At 40.4% G+C, this 21,581-nt stretch overlaps 1 long non-coding RNA gene across 3 annotated transcripts in view; it reads left to right on the top strand.

The window, feature by feature from the left end:
* The window catches only part of LOC146767812 (uncharacterized), a 44,294-nt gene extending 22,714 nt beyond the window's left edge, over window positions 1-21,580 (top strand). For 2 of the 3 annotated variants that reach the window (XR_014953602.1, XR_014953604.1), the window contains exon 4: window positions 467-3,583. This is a non-coding gene — a long non-coding RNA (uncharacterized LOC146767812). Of the gene's footprint in view, window positions 1-466; window positions 3,584-20,825 lie in introns of those variants that run through there. The other variant, XR_014953603.1, reaches the window with a different exon arrangement.
* Window position 21,581: the final 1 nt, after the last annotated feature.

The following is a 21,581-nucleotide window of genomic DNA, read 5'->3' as shown; positions in this document are numbered from 1 at the left end:
TCCCAGTTTTTGCTTCTCTTTTAGTCTTCCTGTTCTTCCTGTGTCTGCATTCCTGCAGTTATTGCACAGTATGTGCCTCTAGTGGCAGAGCTCCTCCTGAGACCTGTACCACTGCCTCACCACTTGTCCTTTCCAGATCCCTTCCCAGTCTCAATGTCCCAATGTCTTCACAGCTAATTTTGCACACTAAACACTTTAGTTCTTTCTTCTTGCATCCTATTCCTCGACTTTTTTTTTTTTTTTTTTTTTTTTTTTTTTTTTTTTCCCTTGTCTTGCCATGTTTTCTAACCCAGTCATGGTTTCTCTTTCTAGTTTCTACCATTGTGTGATTGTTATTATCTATAGCATTAGTAGTTCCAATTCTGAACTGTTCTCCCTCAGGTGGGCTATTTTTTTTTAGTCCTAATTCACTCTCTCATTCCCATTTAGCTTCATCTTGTTTCTTCTCCCATTTAAATGTCCACAGTTCCTCAGTCAGTGAATGCAGAGGAGAGGGCTCATGCTCTACCTACAGATGAACAGGATTTGCTCCTGGACTCCTCATGGTCGACCCACAGCCACCCAAACTATCAGAAAGTGTTACTCTGTGCTGACTGAAGCTGCCTCACCCAGCATCTACACCAAACCAAAGCAATTAAGATTAAAAGTTTCTACAGAGCATATGTAAATGGCAACATTCCAAGTTTTCCAACCTGGACAATTTTAGATATATTTGCATGAATTTGGATAAGACACCTTTTAGAAATATGTCTTAAGTCAAAGCATTTGAGTACCAAGATCTTCACAGGATAAATATCCCTCAATATACTTTTTCCTGGAGTTTATAATATAAGTTACTCCCAGGAGGAGCTGATTAAACTAGGCAAAGGCTTTCCCAAAGAATTTATTCTCTGAATTAAGAAGTTTCAGTTGAGAATATTTTGCAAGATTATATGCAGATAAGTGCAGAGTACTAGGAAAATGTCAACAAAATTGAATAATTAGTAGACCCACTATTCTTAACTATAAAAAAGCAAGAAAATGCCTGATGTAGATGAGTAATTTAGCACATATATATAGATATATTCCTTTAGTGTTCAATCCACACCCTAATGTTACCTGTCTTTTTTGTCTTTAAATTATGAAGATGCTAAACACTATCTTGGACAGTGTGACAGTGGCCACAGGGTTCAGTGTTAATATGAATATAGGAGAATAATGATAAATCTGTAAATCACTTGGGACATCATAGAAAATACATTCCTTAGTCCTTATTTTGAAGTTCAGGACTAGAAGGTGTGTGAGCAACCATTTATTTTCCATTCTACTTCAATCCATTTGGATATAACCTTAGGATTTTTTTCTCCTCTCTCCTTTAGATCTAATGATAATTAATTTAAAGTTTTGAACCCTAAGGTGTAATAACCATTCAGAAGCCACAGTTCCAATTTTATACTGACAGTGCTTATGTTTCCCAGGTTTCCCTCAGCTTTTGTTACAGCTAATTGAAAGGCTTCTTTTATGGATGGTTCAGAGTTTTTCCCTAATTAAACTGTTCTGCTTTTTTCACTGAAGAACTTTATTTTCTTCATTGATTTTAGAAAGAATCCATAGAAAGAATCCAAGTTTTTATCACAAAGCTTTTAGACTCACCTCTTATATGAATAAGTCATCCCCTATTTGATACTAAGTGAATTCCATGACATAATATGGTGATTATCATAATAGGGAATATTCAAAATTATTTCAAATAATAATCAAATACTGGTCAATGAATTTTTTGCCATGTTGATTTAATTAATTGCTGTCTCACCCCAGTGAAAATTACTGAATATTTACAGCATTGTAATTGCCTTAAAGCATGTGTAATAAGCAAAATATACTTTTATATCCTGTAAATTGCATGGAATTCTGTACCATTGCTCACTAAAAATATATCCCAAAATCCTTACAAGTTTGAAATCTTCCTAAAGACAAAGGCATAGCTTTTGTAGGAGTATTCAATATTGAATAAATTTCTAGCCTTAAATATTATTAACATTTTTATTTCAATATACCAAATACTGCTCTGAGGATAGCATTTCAGCATTTTTCTTTTCTTTTCTATGAATACAAAGATATTCCTGTCACAGGGATGCTAGTTATTCTGTTGCATTGCCTTTGTAAAAATCATTCTGCATATCAAACTGTAATAAATATGCAGAAGTCCATGCAAAATTGAAGAAACAAGATATCTTTACTAAAATATCTTTTCAGTTCTAACCAGATTTTAGTTATGTAGAGAGAATAAACCTACTACTTGTTACTGATTTTGTCTTTATAACTTCTTTGTACTGCATGAAAGGTCTTATGCAGAGTAATACGTTAATTGTTATTTGCATGTTATTTTTTTCTTGCCATCTGTTTCTTCAGTCTTATCTGACTTGCATTTATTTATTTATTTACGCTCAAATTAAGTGTTATGGGATTGTTTTTAACTTTCTTTTGATCATGCCTTATCCAGGTCTTTTTCTCTTTTGATCATGATGAGAAATATAAAACAATCTATTTGTGAAATCCTTTAAAATAAAGATAAAACAGATACATATCCCAAATACCTTTACCAATATGGAAAGCAGAGGAATGCTTCCGCTCTTTCAAAGTTAACCTTGTACATATTCAAATAATGCAAATAGGAAAAAACCCCAAGAGAGTAAGCAAAAATTTTCTTCAAACTATTGTCTAAAGGACCTTCAAGGTGATATAAAATGATTTTGACTGGTGGTGTCATGTGCTTAGGATGCTCATACATAACATCTATATTTTTATTATAGTGCTGTGTAAGCAAGCTTCATTAGACATTTGGCTAAATAATCTTAAATCCAGCAGACTTTTTTTTTTTCTGCTTTAAATTCTGACTTAGAAATAATCTGGTCCTGTGGTTTGTACCTGAACAAATTTTAAATGTGCATTTCTTGCCTTCATAAGTATCCTAGAATGAGTTTGTCCTAGATGTTTCTTGCAGAATGGAATAATTAAATGGTAAATAAAGGTCAGAGAAAAAGACTCTACTTCTTTTTAAAGTTTAAAATATGTTAATATTTAAATATTAGCATTAGTGCTTTTTCCTTTATTCATTAGTTTAGGATTCCAACTAATGGTCAAAGAGAGGGAAATAGAGGTAGCAAAAATTTATATGCTGCTTTTATATTTGTCTTCTCAAACACAAGGATTTCTTCTGATTTATTATAATGTCATTATGCATTTCTTGAAGTTCAAAATTAAAATTTACATCAAAGGCAACTTCCTTCTCTGCCCAAGTAACTTTGCTTTGTTTTTATGATAGTCCAATTATTTGATCTACTTTTATATAAAGACATAGTATCAAAAAGAGGACATTAGGGGTTACATACAATGACTAGCTTTGGGGAAAAGAGGTCAATTTCTTTAGACGTCTTCTGCAAAAGCAGGGGAAAAATCAAGGAGGAAGAGAGGACACTGAGGGCAAGACAGACGTGAAATGGCGTGGAGAACAAAAAAGAAAATTTTAAAGCCTCCGCCCAGTCCAAAGCCAGCAAAAGGCATTGCATGCCAGCAAGTGCAGGGCTATGGATCAAAGCTGGCCACTTTGATCCCCACTGAAATCTTGCAAAACATTAGAGAAATTTTCCCAAAGTCTGTAGAATGGAGATAGGACCATATGAAATGCCATTCAGAGGAGTAAATAAAGAAGCAAAATGGGAAATTTGGATATGCAGTGAGCACATGGAAATAGTTTGGAAACAAATGAGGTGCAATACAAAGGAGAAAAGATTCCAAAACAAAGCTCAGAGATGCAGTATTTAGTAGAGATCCATTTATGTAATGCTTCATAGTAGGAGCCTAGTTTAATTTGTTCTGATTTGCCTTGTAGAGAAAATGTTCTCTCTTGTTAAAAGTCTTCTGGATCCTGTATAGCCTGTCCTACCCTCTTTTTGTAATTGTTAATTTGAGGTTATTTGTTCTTTACAGTAGATAGACTTTCTAAAATTTTGAAAGCCTCAAGTTCATTTTGATAAAACTTTTGCAGGTGTAATATTTTCTTGATAGACCTCCCACCTTGGTATGCATAGTTGTATCTGTAGTTAGAGCCTAATTATGACACCTCAATTTTTAAAAAATCACCATACAAATATTAGATATTAATTATAAGAAGTAGATGCATAATATGCCCGTATTGCATATCTTACACAAATATTAATCATCTCTCAGTCTTCATATTTAGACTCTAGCCCAGTCTTTTAATTTTAGGTCACATTTTGAAGAGCTGAGTATATAGTATAGATTAATGATCCTCTCTCTTATCTCTACTATTATTACTTAGTGAAAGTATGAATATTAAAATAGTAGAAGTGTCATGAAGTTACAAGTATTTAAAAAAACTCAAGTTTTTTTTTACTCAAGTTTTCAGTTTTTATTTTAAAATGTCTCTCATGGGACCCTGCCAAGCAGATTCATGACAAGCTTAAATTTGCTTTCCTTAAGTCTAGGGTTGTGTGATTCTACTATTTGTATTCCTCACTTTTTCTCTGAGTTTTAAACTCCACAATCTTAAAGTCACTGCAGCCGAGGCTGCCATTGACCTTCATATCCTTGGCTGGTTCTTAGCTCCGTGAGAGTACTCTGCTCCTGCAGACCTTATCCCTAGTTAGTTGATCACCATCAGCAGGAGCAGCTCAACCTTTTGGCCACACACCCCAAAAATCTCACAAATTGTTTGCACCAAGCTGTGTGTTTTCCCAGCAGATAGGAGAGAGCCTTCAGAGGGGGCTGAAGTTCCCATGCTACCAGGGTACACGAAAGTGCTGTGTCTAAAGGTTTTGTCTTGGTGTTTCTGATCAGGTGATATGTAACAGATACATACCACAGTGTCACCTGTGTTGATCTGTCCTCTGATGTAAAAAACTTGCACAAAAAGCTATTGCAATACTTAATCGTGGGAGCTGTTCCACCACTTTTCTCTATCTGATGTAATTTCTCTACAGATACACAAGAACTGGTAATTTCTCTTGATGTTTCTCACACTTGCATCCATCGTGTAGAAGCACTTGTTACAGGCCCCCATTTGTGATATCCATAGCAGCAGACTGCAAGAATCTCCCCCTTCATGCTTTCTTCTGGACACATTCTCTTCTTCCCCCTGTCTTTTACTTCTCTTCAAATTGTAATAACTCTAGTGATGTGTTTAGTCATGTATCAGAAGGGGAAAATGTTCTTTAGATGAAAGCAGTAAAGAGAGAATTAAAACAGCACATTCATGCTTCTATGAAGTAAGCAAACTTATGGGCCCTAATGCAGCAACTGCTATATATTTTCCTCTAAAGAATATTTTACACACATATTCTTGTAAAGGGTTTAACCATATGATGCAGCGTACCTAAGCATACTTAAAATGCTGGAAAATCCACAGTAAGAAATATAATCTCTTCTTAGGAGAAGGATTTGTAAACTGTGCTATCACTCTTCATGTCTCTGGAAATAGTCTTGTATCTATCCTTAGGAAAGTCAAAGGTTTGAGTAAGGCGATAGTTGATAAGGGATGTTTTTCTTTTTAAAGTATTAAATTGTGAAAATATGTATAGTTCAAGATTAACTTTCTAAATGATGAAAAATACTTGGATCAATTCTTAATATACCAAGTTGCTTCAAATTCAGTGTTTATTTGAGAATTCCAGGGCAGAGTTGTAAACCAAGAGACTTATTTAGTTCTCTGTTTCCTATTTTTAAATGTTGATGTAAATAAACAAGATTGCATTATCATCATCTTCTCACATAAACAAACTGCAAGTTTCCAAGTCTGGCTTAGATCAAAAAAGAGGTAACAGTATATATTTATGCAGAGTGAATAATACATGAATCCCTTGCTTTCCAAGTGTAATATTGTGTTCTTTAGAATGTCATTCATTAAATCTATATGGCACAAACAGTGAGAGCAGGTCAATATGTTTGAAGATTATTAGGAATTGATTAGCACATGAGAAGCCAAATGAAGCAACACATTTCCCCCAGTGACTGAAACTGTTGAATAGACTAGATTTAGATGCAATCTCCTTGGGTAGTGGTAGCATGCACCAGCTGTTTATGCTTATTTGGTAGTCTACTATGATTCTTACATGCTTTTAGTCACTAATTTTCAGGATACAATCTGTCATAATTGTGGATTTTACCTCTACTATTGGTTTCTGCAAAAAGAACTTTGTGTTTTGTGTTAGTAAATTCTACTCCATTTAAATAGAAGCCAAACTTAGCAAGTAAGAGAGACTGTCCTGTATGATTCCTTTTCCTCATCATTATTTATCACTCTGCTTACTGCATGGTCGTGTAACAATTTTTTACTAGCTCACTAATGAAAATTTTGAATAGAACCAAGCCTCGAACCAGTGACTTTGATTCAGCCTGAAAAACACTCCCAGTCAATGGAAAACTCTTAGTGAGAAGAGTTCCTGTAAGGTAGAATCCAATACTGGCGCTTAACCACATTGCCATTATGCAAAAGTTCTTAGCTTTCCTTGTCTGCCAGTCTTTTAGACTGATCACAGGAATGGTCTATCCCCTTTTCAGAGACTCCCTTGAATTTACAGGATGAATCTGACTTTACTTGCTTAATAAGTTAATACATTTTCAAAAGGTGTTTCAAGCTCATTTGCATAGGCAAGCTTTGCATATTAAAAACTTCCAAATAAGAATGATTCTTGGAATTTTCTCACACTACTTCATCTCTTTTCATCTCTCTTTATCTCTTTCCACTTCATGAAATATAAAACCAAAAACAAAACAAAAAAGGCTAGCCCATAATCTGGGTGGCTTTGCTGGGTGGCACAATATGTAATACAGAAAAGACAGAATAGTGCACATCCTTTTAGATGACTCCAGGAGTCAATCTAAGTTTCCAAGTATATACTGTCCTTGATAACTTTTAAACTGTATACCACATGCTTCATTGAGAGCATATGATCCTCATTTATTAATCACAGTGTTATGCAGTGCATGCCGAATTGTTTTCAAGGCTACATATTAAAGGTATATAATTCCATTAATCAGTCTTATGAAAGAATGAAATCACTTTTGTTTGGAAAGGCCTGTTTCCTATAAAATCAAAATTCTTTACATTAATTGTATTCCAGTATTAAGTTTTTTTTTGTTGTTGTTGTTTCTCCACAATTTTTCTTGGTTATGATGACAACCTAGTTATTCATGTGCTGAAAATTTTACTTCTTTAAAGGTGTTTCCTTAGCTGATCACATATCTATTCTGAAATTTCCTGACTTCCTAGTGTTTTTAATATGTATGTAAATCATACTAGCTTTGTCAACTAATCATTTTAAGACTCCTAACTATGAGACATGTCATTGTAAGACTCTATATCAGTCTCAGATGATATGAATAGTAATGGAAATTCATTCATTCTATCTGATCTTCATCTAAGCATTCAGTACATCACCATTTGGGAAGATACTAGTTAAAATGAACAATAGCAAAATAGATAAAAATACAGGAGAACTGGCTAAAGACAATATGACAACATGTCAGTTGAAAGAATAATTGTGATGAAAAATAGCTTGTCTGTAGATTTCCTCAAGGATTGGTTTTGGAGGTTGATCTCATATAATTCTTTAATTAAGAATCTTGGCAGAAATAGTAGGAATGTGGTAATGAAATTCACATATGACAAAATTTGGGAAGTATTATCAATACAAAGAAGAAATTGGATAACCTAAAAGACTGCAGTAATAGAATAGTGTTACATTTAATAACGAAAAGTGCCAGGTAATGCATTTAGGGAATAATAATAAGAATTGCTTCCAGGAGCTAGGGACTGGTAAGTTAGAAATGACAGCAAAGGACAATGATCTGGGTCAGCCAGAGTTTGGCAATAGGATAGGTCTGTGGAAAGGAAACTTAGCACAAAGATATATCTGGTAACTATTTTCAGTAGAGAAAGCAAAGTATTAGTGTAGGGTGAGCTGTGCTCCAGGACACTTTAGGTGAATGGCAATGAGAGATCTCTGAAGGCTGCTCTTGAGATATAAGGTTTATTAGGGATGGAGAAAGGTCCTGCTTCAAGCTGCCAGACGCAGCACGTGGAGAGGCTCGAGGGGATGGGAGAGGGGAGAGACAAGAGTGCGGAGTTGTGTTATTGCATGTTTTATTATCATTTCATAATGTAATGGTTTGTTCCTACGTACCCCCCATATTCAACTTGGTTTGTCCCTAGTTTTCCTGCCTTACCCTATGTGTCACTCCTCCCCTGAAGTGCCGAGTCATTCCCTTGTCCCCGCCCAGGCACCCTGTCCGTCACTCAGTATCCCTTCCCATACATCCAGAAGCTTCCATCCTGGGTGCCGGGTGATTGGACAGGGGCCTGGGGCCCCTCCCATGTCCATCCCTCATTGGTTCCCATATGTGTCTGCCCATACAAGAGCCACTCCCCATTATACTCCCATTGGCTGACCAATTCCCCTCCCTCTTAGTATATAACATCTTGCAAGCACCCTGCTGGTGGTCTTGTTAGCTGGCACTGTTCAGGTGTTGTTTGGCCCTGCTGTGCTACAATAAACTTTGGATTCAGCCCCTAACAAGAGACTCTCTTCTTTGCCATGCCGTGGGATTCAGCTGCGCCTTCCAAACCCACAAAGCACTCTCCAAAGCCCTGCTGGGCTCAGTGAAGGGTGCTTCTATTTGCCCCTCTCGCCCCATTGGAGAGCTAGCCGGGGCAGAAAGGGATCCAGAACTGTGACCTGGGGCAGGAGCGCGGCACAAGAGGATGCTCTAGAGAAGGGTGGAGGTCCTATGAGGGGGAAGATCCAAGAGAGGGTGAGTTCCAAGAGGAGGGGAAGTTCCAAGACAGCGTCTGGCCCCTCAGAGCCCCCTTATCAGGGGGCTTCAAGGTGGCCTGGAACAAGGCTCGGGCCAATGGGGTTACAGGCACTTGATGTCTTAGGGGAGGGTTACAGGTGCGGGGTGAACCATACATTTTGGGGGGTGAGATGGAACAGTCCACTTGACCCCTGGACCCATCTGTAGTCAAGGGCATTGTCCGGCTGGTAGGGAGGACTGTTCTCATCCTGGCTGTATTATTTATGAATAAATACATTTATCCATCCTTCCCAAAATATTAGAGCCACTGTGCACTACTCTGGAGAAACCTTCCTTTGGAATCCTCTTAAACAGCTCTATGTGCGGCTTTTGGGGGTCACTTACAGCTGTTCCCCGTCCCTCCCCGGCCCCCCGGGACCCTCCGGCTAGCTGTCCCCTCCGGGGCCAGGGTTTTCCGTGGTCCCGCTGCCCTGGGCTCACCAGGCAGCGTGTGGGTTAGCACGGTCCGAGCTGCGGCGCTGCCTCAGTCGCCGCAAGGAGTCGAGATAAAGAGACCCAGAGAGACCAATGGTATGCTTGTCCAGAGAGATTGTATTGCCTGAACCGTAGCAGGGACCAAAGGCCCCAGGCTATTGCCCAGATACAGTTTTATACAGCAAAATTAAGAGATAAGGTCTAAACAATGAGGATATTGTCCAGCTAAGGCACATCAGAACCGCCCCAGGGGCTGGGTCCAATGGGAACTGCTCAGGGGTGGGGAGAAGGGGGTTTGCAGAGGAATGCTGAAGCGGGACTTTCTCAAAACAGTGGAGCATACATAAATGTATCTTTTCCTCAGTTTCTCATTCCCAAGGCCTTTCTAAAACAATGGGGCATACATGAATGTATCCATTTCCTCAGTTTACCATTCCCAAGGTCTTTCTAAAACCTTCCTCCACACTACCATGCCAGCATGATAGCAACACTATGTATGTTCAAATTTTCCTGAGCTTTGTAAACTTAGCCTTTCTGAAGCACTGGATATAATATATCAGTTTGTCTATCTTGTGTTTTCTGTTGCTAAGCAACCTGTTCCCAGTGTAAGAATTAACTTGCCTGGAACCATAATGAGGTGATACCTCGTGGAATATGCGTTTTTCTCTCTTTGGGGCCTATGTGCACTTTTATATGCAATTTTGCTGCATGGAATTCAGTATATTATTTATATATAGATATGTTCTAGCCTGTAATGTCTTTATTCTTGCACAATCATGATGGATAACCACATCCCCAGAAGAGTATAGAGGGCTACTGAGGTCAACAAAAGGACAGTTAAGGAGAATCTTAATCCTTTATTGGATCTGAAGTGGAACATAGTGGCAAATATAAGGAAAAGGATAAGGTACTTCATGTTTTTTTTCCCCCAGTTTTCAGTAATAAGGCCAGTTCTTCTATGGGTACCAGCCCCTTGGGCTGAAAGATGGGGATGGGGGCCAGAATGAAGTCCCTGTATTCCAAGGGAAGATGGTCAGCTACCTGCTATATCTGCTACATCTCGTAGACACACAAAGGTCCATGGGGATGGCTGAATCCACACTAGGATACTAAGGGGACCAACAGAAGTGCCCACCAAGCCCTTTTCAGTTAGTCCTTGCTAACTGGTTCCAGGTGACTAGAGGTTAGCAAAGTGATGCCCATTTACAGGAAGGGCTGGATGAAAATTCCATGGAACTACAGACCTGTCAGCCTGACCTTAGTGCCAGGGAAGGTCATGGAGCAGATCATCTTGTATGCCATCATGCAGCACTTGCAGGAGAACCAGGGGATGAGGCCAGCCAGTATGGGTTTATGAAAAGTGTGTGCTGCCTGCCCACTTCCATAACAAGGTGACCCTTTTGGTGGATGAGAAAAAGGCTGTGGATTTTGTCTACCTGGACTTTGACACGATTTCGCAGAGCATTCTCTTAGAGAAACTGGATGCTTATGGCTTGGAGGGTTGTTTTACTGGGTAAAAATTTGGCTGTATGGCCAGGTCCAGGGAGTGGTGGTGAATGCAATTACATCCTGCTGGTGGCTAGTCACTAGTAAAGTTCCTCAAGGCTCAGTATTAGGGACAGCTGTGTTTAATTTCTTTATTGATGATCTGGACAAGGAGATCGAGTGCATCCTCAGTCAGTTTGCAGATGACACTTAGTTGAGTGGGAATGTTGATCTGCTGGAGTGTAGGTAGGCTCTGCAGAGGGATCTGGAGAGGTTGTATCAATGGGCTGAGGCCAATTGTCGAGGTTCAACAGGGCCAATTGACTGGTCCTTTACTTGGGTCACAAGAACCCCACACAGAGGTACAAGCTGGTGCAGAGTGGCTGGAAAGCTTCCCAGTGGGAAAGGACATGGGGGTGCTGGTCAACAGCAGCTGACCTGAGCCAGCAGTGAGCCCAGGTGGCCAAGAGGTCAATGGCATCCTGACCTCCATCAGAAATAGTGTGGACTAGTGATCTGCTTGGCACTAGTGAAGCCATATCTTGAATTCTTCATCCAGTTTTGGGCCCTTCACTACAAGAAGGTCATTGAGGCGCTAGAGCAAGTCTAGAAAAAGGCAATGGAGCTGAAGAAGGCTTTAGAGGGTAAGTGCTATGAGGGATAGCTGAGCAAACTGGAGGTATTTAGCCTGGAGAAAAGGAGGCTCAGGGGAGACCTTATCACGCTCTACAAATGACTGAAAGGAGGTTTTAGCCAGGTGGGGGTCAGCTTCTTCTCCCCAGGTGACAACTGGCAGGATAAAAGGAAATGAGGTCAAGTTTGTCGAGGAGAGGTTTGAATTGGATAGTAGGAAAAATTCTTCGCAGAAGTGGATCAAGCAATGGATCAGGCTGTCCAGGCAAGTGGTTGAGTCACTGTTACATTGCACTCAGGTCATGTTTTCCCCCATTCCCCAGGACCCCTGTAACTCTGATCAAGATAAGCCTGTCTCCTCCTTCATGCCCCAACAGGGCTGGTGGAGAGCCAGCGAAGCCCTCCCTGTCAAGAGCCTAGAAAAGGCGATGACCCTTCCTGTTTGCTCTCTTCCCCCCGGATCATGGAATAAAGAGCTGGACAACTACATCGGAGTGAGAGCCTCTTTTGGAATCATTGCCCATCTCCTGATGTTCCTCCCCTCAAGACCTTGTATCTCTGGCCTAGCCTGATAATTTAGGGGCTGAGAGAGGGAGAAATGTCAAGTCACCATCCCTGAAGGTATTTGAAAGGTGTGTAGACATGACATTTAGGGACATGATTTAGCAGTGGACTTGACGGTGCTAAAATAAGAGTAGAAATCTTAAAGGTATTTTACACCCTTATTCACTCTATGAGTCTATGACTGTGTCTCTCACTTCCTTTGGCTTACAGAACAGACTGAGGACAACTTTAAGTGTTTTAGAAATCAAGAAGCATGTTAGGCCCTCATATTCACTCCACTGATAACAGTCACTAAGAGGCAATATATAGTGAACGATCTTTTTTGCAAGAGTTGATCAACATCTAAAATCTTCAGAAACTGATCAAAGCATGATAGATAATACAAGGTTGCAAGAGTCTCAGAAGAGTAATGGGTCGGGCATATGGTTTGCAGGCTCTGTCAGCCTTGTTCCCATCTTGAGGAAGCACAGTGTCACCTTGGTTTTGGCCCAGGAAAATGATTTGTTAGACATTCTGGCATGGTGAACAATTATTTTTTGCAGTTGTTTTCAGAGAGGACAGCTTGGGAAATTCCTTTCAAACTAAGAAATCCAGTTCCAATTATTTGGACTCTGTAGACACTGAAAAGTTTGGCTTAGACTGTTCCTTTGAGTTTCTCTAGGTTCACAAATTCCCTCCAGGAGGTGTGGAAGTCTTGAGTCCCTACTCATTATCTCTGTGCTGTAAACTGGCACTCACCAACTTCAGAAATCTAGTCGTGATACAAATGCATTGTCACAATATCTGACCCCAGTCCTGTATATATTATGAGGTCCTCTGCAGTTCCAGGCCTGGAAACAGTAGAATATCCAGTTTTCATAAGCATATTGCTAGCCTCTTAAAATCATTAAACTTGTGACTCAAGGTCAAAGTTGAGTTTAGTTAGGAAAAGAATAGATATCAAAGACAGGTGTTTCTCTGCTCCAAAACCTGCCTACATTTGTGCTGTGCATTTATGAAACCGGAATGCTTATAAAAATACTTTTATTTCAGTGAATCAGCATTTTTAAACCAAATCCTTCCTTTGCATTTGGAATTTTTTATATATTGAAACTTCTGTGGGATTGGGCTTTAGGTTTATAAGGCCATATGGAGGGAACTAACATGGTGTCAGGGTTCCTGATATGATCATGTTTCTGTTTTAGTTTAGGGTAAATTTGGGATAAAAACTTCTGGAAGGAGCCCTTAGAAAACAAACCCGCATGGCCCCTCACCACCCACTTGGTTTGGGAAGAATTTTTTCACAGAGAAGTGGAAAAGAACTTGTTTATTTAACACACAAAACACTCCCCAGCACTAAAAACAATTAACAACACTAAATGACAACAAAACTCTTTTACTACTCTGAAGAGATGATAAATCTAGAAAGTCTCTCTTGGGAATGATCACCTGGGTCCAGGCGCTGAAGACTGCTCTCTAGCACTGAGGATAGTTGCGTAGGCTCTCAGTGTTCTTCTGTGTTTTGTAGGTCCCAGTCCAGAACAGGTTAGAGTGATAGTCTGGAAAAAGAAAGAAAAAAAAAACAGTTCAGAAAAAAACTTAGACTGCTTAACTAAACTAACTAACAAGCAAAAGCAAAACCAGAAGTAAACAAGCAAAACAAACAAGCAAAAGCTAGTAAGTAAAGCAAAATAAACTAGCCAGCACTACCCTCTTCTAGACAACAGACGATGAGAAAAAGTAAACTGGCTAATAACCAACAAACAAACTTTCACTTTCAGAATCAGTTCTGAAAACACAGAACATAATATCAAACATAAACAGAACACACAATTAGAGATACCAACATCATAATGTCACCCTATAACAGGAAGATTGCCATGTGTTTTGAACTGCCATTACATGTCCAATAAAGAGTGATGAGACACTGATAAAATGTTGCAACACAACATAGGCATTTTGCTTTATGTCACAGAATGCCACAGGTAGTAATCACATGTTCCTGAGGAAGGAAAAAAAAAACCCCTCCTACATGCCTTTACAGCTGAGCTGGCAGGTAGCTTTATCACTTGCTCACAGCTGTATATTGGGTTTTTTAGCCACAGGATTTACTCCATCATTGTACTAGAATACAGGTTTGTGTGTGTGCATGTGTGATTGTGCATAGAAGGATGGATCAAGTATCATATCTTTAGAAAATCAAAATAAAATACTAGTGAGTGCTGTGTGGTTTTTTATGTTTTCTGACATCCATTCAAAGGCTTCACAACTCCAGAGGAAGATTTTAATTTTCTGCTTTCAAAAACAATGGTTCAGGTGCAATATGTCTAATACTTATCACTGAGCTTCTGGCTCTCCACTTCTAATATGAGCCAAAGAGAAATAGATGTGCCAGATATATGACTTTGTCTGATCCCCAACGCTTTTCCTTGTATATTCATGAAGCATGGGAAAATGAAGGGCAAATGAAAGCAATAGATAATGCACTTTTGTGGAAATGGTCACAGCAGGTATTTGAAACATAATATTAAATGGTCTTAGAGGAAAAGGGGAAAGACAAGAGAGAGAATAGTAATTCTGAATTACATATCTTTACAATATTTAAAACTCCACAGTTATTTTTGTTAGTAGCTACAAAAGATGTAAACCAGGGATGATAAGTAATCCAAAAGAGGAAGCAATACTTTCACAAGTGGTTTAAGAAACTATTCATGAAATTATTTCATATTGATAGATCAGTTGAGGAATATGTATTTGAAGTGAAGCATCAGTTCATTAACTGATGTATTCACAGAGCATTCAGGTTGTATTTAGCTTGAATTCACTGAGAAGCAGATGAAGAAATCATAGCTTTGATTTACCCAAAAAGTTAATTTTTGCACTCTTGTCTACACAGTTCTTAGAGGCTTTCTTCCAACTTCATTGACTGAATAATTTTGTCAAAGTGTGCAACTATGAGTGATCTAGCCATTTTGCCTCTCTTTATCCAAGTGCAAATGGAGGAGCCATTGGAAATGGCTTTCTGGGTGTGAACAGGCATCTGCTGTGCTGGTATCTTCCTCCTCCTCCTGTCTTGGACTATGGCACCTACAGGAGAACACTGGATACACAGTGGAGACTAAACTAAACTAAAAGTGGAGACTAAACATTCTCAACTAAACCTGAAGAGCTCAGCGTGGAACTCAGGATGTGCCACAGCAGAGTTGTAAGGCAAAAATTGCCAATTTTGGGAACCCAGAGAAGTACCCTGCTATGAAGCACTGCTACCCCAGCTTCACCTGGGCTTCATACTAGGGAGAAAGGTGTGTGACAGATATTCTTATTTTTTAGTGGAATGTAGCCAGTAGAGAATGTGTCACAACCTATTTGCTGATACCTTTGGATTAATCCCAGGCGTCATTGGGAATGTATCAGTGAGTGTCTTTACCAGCTCCCAATGAAGAGTCTTAATTAAAACAACTATATTAGTTTTTAAATCTTTTGTATGGCCAATCAGTCCCACAGAGTGGGAAGCAAGAAATTGGCTTATCTTGAAATCAGAGCTAATCACACATTTAACGCTGGATTTCTTTTTCACTCATTCTCTCATCTTGCTTGAAATGCAAATTAATTTGTCTGACCAGAAAAAGAGAAATAACAAATACCTCTGAAAAATTTTAAAACAACCCTCATTGACATTTGCAATAGAATATTATGCAAATAGTTGTTCGCTAGGAAAGGAAAGGGAAATGAGCCAAGATAAGGTGACAAGGGAGACAAGCAGCAAGAAAAGAAGATTTACTGCTTGCAAACTTGGCTCCCTGACTGGTTGAATTGACCATAAAAATAATTACCAATCTCCTAACTCATAAGCAGAAGGTATTGCAGCATCACACATTGCAAAATCTGCTTTTGGAAAACTGTCTGAAAAGCAACAACACTTGACTGTTGCAACTCCTATGATTTTGAGGCAGCCTTGCATTCTCCTTTTATCATTAATATTCTTCACTACAATTACTTATGTGACTTCCCTTAATCAGTGAGTAAGCAAGTGGACAGATTTTGTTGAGTTAAATATTGTCCCACTCATAACGCTTTTAGCATCATTATTAAAATAATGTGTAATATCACAAATCCAGGTTTTAAATTTTACTTAATCACAAACAAGAGATGAACTTAATAACTGTGCATGGGTTAGAATACTGAGAGTAGGAATAAAATGGCAATACATACATTTACGGTGGATGTTTATATCTATATCTTGATTTTCTGATTCAGATTATGGCCACTGCAGAGGATTATAGTTTCAATGTTTTGCTGTGCCAGATTCCAAAACAAAACTATTTTAAATTATGTACTGCTGTTAATGTCAGTTCCTCTTGGTGGCCAGACTGAAAATAATATTTATACAGACAAGGGAAAGAAGGCTCTCAGTACATAAGAGAGCAGTATTTACCATCAGGGTATTGCAAGCATGAAGAAAAGCTCAATAAAATGGAATATTTATTTATTGAGTAGTAATTAAAATAAATTTTTGCATGCTTTCTTAGATAGTTAAGCAGACAATCTTGTTTTCCTGGAATCACTCAGTCATAGAATGGGCAAAGTTCCAAGCTCCAAGAAGATCTCCTTTTAGCAGATGTCTTAGCGAACAGAATTCCTAAAGACAGTTTTGGAGGATGTTTTCAGTCTAACACAAGGACTAACTTACTGTGTTTAGATTCTTCTTTTCCTAAAATTTTCTGTCATCACGCATACCCCAGTCTAAGTTGTACTTACCAAGTTTGATGTCCACAGATAATAATACGTTGAGGCCGGTACCATGCCACTATTTTTTTGATAGTTTTGATATATCATCACAAAGTCAAAGGTCTAACACAACTGGAATTCTTCTATCATGTTCCAAAAAAAGTAGTAATGTGAAGCAAGGGACTTCATATAAAATCGAGAAAGCTGGACAGGACAAACACAGATCCAAACCAATATGGTTAATCATACATTCTCCCCTTATTGTTTATAAGATGGCAGTTTATATACACTTCAATATAGTTTACAATTGTGAGCACACTCTCATTGGCAAGCAAACATTCTTTATCTTTGTCTTAAGGTGGCTAAAGTTTCACACTGAAGACCTATATTAATTCACACCCAGAAAGCCCATTACACTGTGTTCACCTTAACATAATTTCTAACTGCACCACAGAGTGACTTCTAACTGCATCGTAGGCGTAAAAGGACTCACCGAGGCCTGTATCTGAGGCCTAGGCTGGGGTAGCTCAACCTTCACTCTAAATAAAAAACTCAACCTTCACTCTAAATAAAAATCGTGTCCTCCCTCTCTCAGAAACTCTGCTACAGTGATAAACCCTGATTTTTTCAACATATGGGAGATTTTCAGCATTTTTGACTTTTAATGATGAAAAATTATTCAGATAGCTTATAGAAGCTATAGCTTATAGAACCAAATGTATGTGCTTTCTTGATGTTCTGTCCCAATTTTAGGAAGAAAATTTCTTTCATCTTGGTATGTAAAAAATATTATGAATTACCTAAGAGATGCTTTTATTTAAAGCTTTTGTAAGTGCTTGCACACCTAAAGAGACCTTTCCAATTATAACTTGAATAAAGCAAAAGAATTGTACTTGACTGCAAAGTGCATGTGTGCTTTGCATTCCAAATTGAGTACAAAGCTTAGTGTACCTAAGTGTTACAAAATCAGAATATCAGAATCAAGTTATGATGAAGTTCAGGTTATAGGAACAGCAATGTTTTCTTTTTTTTAATATTCTTGCACAGTTCCAAACACACTGATTTTCTGATCCAAGTGTAAGGTCCCCCAAATGCTACCATAACAAATAAAAGGAAAAAAAACAACTTTTTTTTTTTTTCATTGATTATTCCTCTCTTATGCTGCCCTCAAATATGATTTTCTTTTTGTTTTCAGTAATGAATACTTGATTTTCTAAATGTTCCATTTAGAAAAAAAAACCCCACAACCAAACAGGCAAACTATTATTTTATTTCTGTAGAAAAATCTGTATAACATTAATGAAAACTGGGTTTCATGACAAGTAGTCATTGTGGCACATCCTGCTTCTTGTTAGGAACCACTATATGTCTAATGAAAATTAATGTTAAAAAAATATTGCTCTGATAAGCTCCGTAATTATTTAATTACAGTATTTTCTTCAGTGTAAATTGAGGCAGTTAAATATTCTAAGTAATTCTGCACATAATTTTTTTCACCCTTTCCCTGCCATTTAATACTAACTTTCTTTTATGTGGGAATAACACTGTTTTCAGGAAAGAATATTTAGCCTGAATCTCACCAAGTGGGCTTATGCAGTAAGTTTATGAATTTTTAAACACTGTAAACAGAAATACCTGTATTAAATGTGCTCTTTAGGTTCCAAGTAATTTGGTATAAAGGTGGAGTAACCATTGTGGAAAACTTGAACTTCTTATGAGGAAATTGTATTTTAGATAAACAAAAGAATTCTTCCTTAAAAATCCCCCCACCCTTCTGTGTCTTGTGTCTTCTGTCTTGTCTTGAACTTTCCTTCCCCTTATATCTTGTAGCCTTACCTGACTTAAGTTGAATGATTACCATAAAATTACTACAGGATGCTTTTAGTGATTAATCTGTATTATCAGCTTAGTGGATGGCATTCTCCTTCTTTGGGTTGATACTGATCAAAAGCCTTAGTGGTACATTGTGAAGTACAGCTTTTCTTTTACCAATGCTTCTCATCTTGATGTTCCTCACAAAAATTACTATTTTTTATCCTATATCATTGTTCTGTTTGCACACAGGAGTGCTGGTCATAGCCTGTGTCTCAGGTAGCATATACTGCCTAAGCAGTTTAAAGTCTATGCACAGGATAGGCTAACTGTTTCCTAAGATGAGTGAGCATGAGGACACACATGAGATAATGGTTAGCATGGCTGCCTGTTGCCGTGCGAGACCAGCTCCGGGCGAGCGCTAGTGGGACACGGTGGGAGGCGGGGTAGAGGCGGTGCTACTTTTCCCCTTCGGCTCTGCGAGGCTCAGTTCTAGTGTGGGAACAGACGAAATGGCGACACGGGGCCTGGGTGCAAACACGTGTTTATTGTGGGAGCGTGTCCCCGAGACACTGGGACACCGACCCGGGGGTCGGTTATACCCCGTGCCGGGGGCGGGGGGAACCTGAGCTGCGGCCAATGGGGCGGGAGGCAGGGGAGAGGGCAGGGAAACCCTGGGGACAGTGATGGGAAAGGTGGGGGGGGGGCAGGGACAGACCGTGTGGCGAGGGGGAAGGCGGCGGGGCAGGGACCGGACAGAGTGGCCAGGGGGAAGGATAAGGGAACAAAGGGTCGGGACAAAGGACCACGGTGGGGAGGGGGAGTAATAAGTAAAAGCAGGACAAAAGGGGGAACGTGCGGGAAGGGGGGAGGGGGAATGGGGGGGGAAGAAGAGAAAATTACAAATCCCGCAGCTCACTCTTTTGCATTTACATAAAGGAAAGGGAGTTCTGAGGTAAAAACAAATCAGCAATGTTACAAAGACACATCAGAAAGTGATACACCAATCATAGTTATAATGAATGGGGCAAAAATCTTTTCCACATTACAATTTAAGATAAAGGGTACAAAATTATCATAAACACATTATGTATCGAGGATGAAAGCAGGATTCATGATGCGATGCTTGTGGTTTTCAAATTCTAGCAGAGCAGAGGCAGGCAGCGAACAGCGATGTGGTTTCTCCAACTTGATTATTTGATTGCGAAGTTGGCATAGCATTGTGGGCAGTAATTAGAGAGGATGATCTATCCTTCTCTAAGATATAACTCAATCCAAGAAGTTATTTCCAATTTATCACAAGCAATGGGGAAAACTTATATCTAAATAAGGGAACTTTGGGCAAGGTGCATTTAGGAGATGGGATACAGGGGTGAACCAGCTCCACTCCCTTCGAAGGGGGCCCCCCCCAGAGCAATGGGGAAAGCTTTCTTACAAAGGGAGGTCCTCTAATGGAGGGGCCCCTCCAGTGACCCCTCCCATCAGAGGTGGGGCCAGAAGAAGGACTGAAGGGATTAATCCAACCTCATCTCTCCCCCAATAGGGGCTGGCTCACTGCAGGATGGTGCAGGGCCATTGGGGGAGGGGTGGGGCTGGCAAGAAAACTTGGGCGGAAGAGAAAGATCAAGGTGGGAAAATGGGATCCCTGTAGTGTGGCCAGTACCATCTTGGGAGGGGGTACTGGGTGCACTGCATCTCGCCCAGGAAGGCATGGCCAATGCCGCCCCTAAGGGAGGATAACAGTGTCCAGCAGGGCACTTGGGGCAGCTTGGCCGCTGCCATCCCCAAGGGAGGAGGTTTGGGGAAGTCCGTGGGGAAAAGGGAAGGGGGAGCTTCACAGAAGCCGAGGAGGAAATCTACAGGAGAGGGGCCTGACGCAGCTGGAAGCCGACGAAATGCATGGATGTGAAGGGCCTCTCTTAGGATGTTAACAATTCTCCCATAGCTGACGTGTCACCATTTACAATTGTGTCCCATTGGTGTCCTTTGGACCCGCCCTGCCTCCATAGCCCAGAATAGGGAGGAGAGGGTAGAAAAGGCAGCTTTCTGAGAAAGAGAGGGAGCTTTCCAGTATGAGTTACCCCAAAAAGACTGAGCGAGGTTGCATCCTCCTCGGAAAAGAAAAAGCCTCCCAGCTGCCAGGGACATGCAAGCCTACAGCCCCCATCTGAGTGTGGACAGTGGTTAAAACTCAAAAGAAAAAAAGGTAGCTCAGCTGCCTGCTAGAGTCCCACACCCTGTGTGACCCAACTTACCCTCCGGGCTTGGGTGGTGAAATCTCTATCTCTCCTTGGTGGTGGAAAATCGCACTGAACTGAGGACGTATTCTTTTAAAGTTTGGATCTCCCAGAAGCCTGGGTGTTCCCGTTAACCCAGAGCTCACCCCTGAATCTCTGGGTTTGGCCACTGTCAGCCTCTGGTCTCCATTCAAATGCCATTCCCTGACGGGCCATTCTTTGAGCTCAGTCCATCAAGCCACTGCCAAGCTCTCCTCTTGTCCTCGGGTAAGTCTACCTGGCTCTGGGCCCCTGCAGTCCGGCTGCCCCCGCAGCGCGGCCACTCCCGGGCGGGTAGAGAGCACGCCGGCGAGGACGAAGAGGGTCCCGGAGCTTCGGGTTTGTTTTCCACCCGGCGCGTCAACTCCTCTTAGCGTCTGCAGAGCTCTTGTGGCGGCAGAGTTCCCTTCTCTCTCCTCCTTTCACAAATCTATGGAAATAACCATCCTCTGCTACCATTTGTTGCTGTGTGAGACCAGCTCCGGGCGAGCGCTAGTGGGACACGATGGGAGGCGGGGGAGAGGCGGCGGCCACTTTTCCCCTTCGTCTCTGCGAGGCTCAGTTCTAGCGCAGGAACAGACGAGAGGGCGACACGGGAGTCGGGTGCAAACACGTGTTTATTGTGGGAGCGTGTCCCCGAGACACTGGGACACCGACCCGGGGGTTGGTTATACCCCGTGCCGGGGGCAGGGGGAACCTGAGCTGTGGCCAATGGGATGGGAGACAGGAGAGAGGGGCAGGGAAACCCCGGGGACAGCAATGGGAAAGGTGGGGGGGGGGCAGGGACAGACCGTGTGGCGAGGGGGAAGGCAGGGC

Source organism: Lonchura striata, chromosome 3, assembly GCF_050655825.1.
Source record: "Lonchura striata isolate lonStrDom1 chromosome 3, ASM5065582v1, whole genome shotgun sequence".
NCBI lineage: Eukaryota > Metazoa > Chordata > Aves > Passeriformes > Estrildidae > Lonchura > Lonchura striata.
The sequence above is the reverse complement of the archived record's forward strand: the minus strand, read 5'-3'. Positions and strand labels throughout refer to the sequence as shown.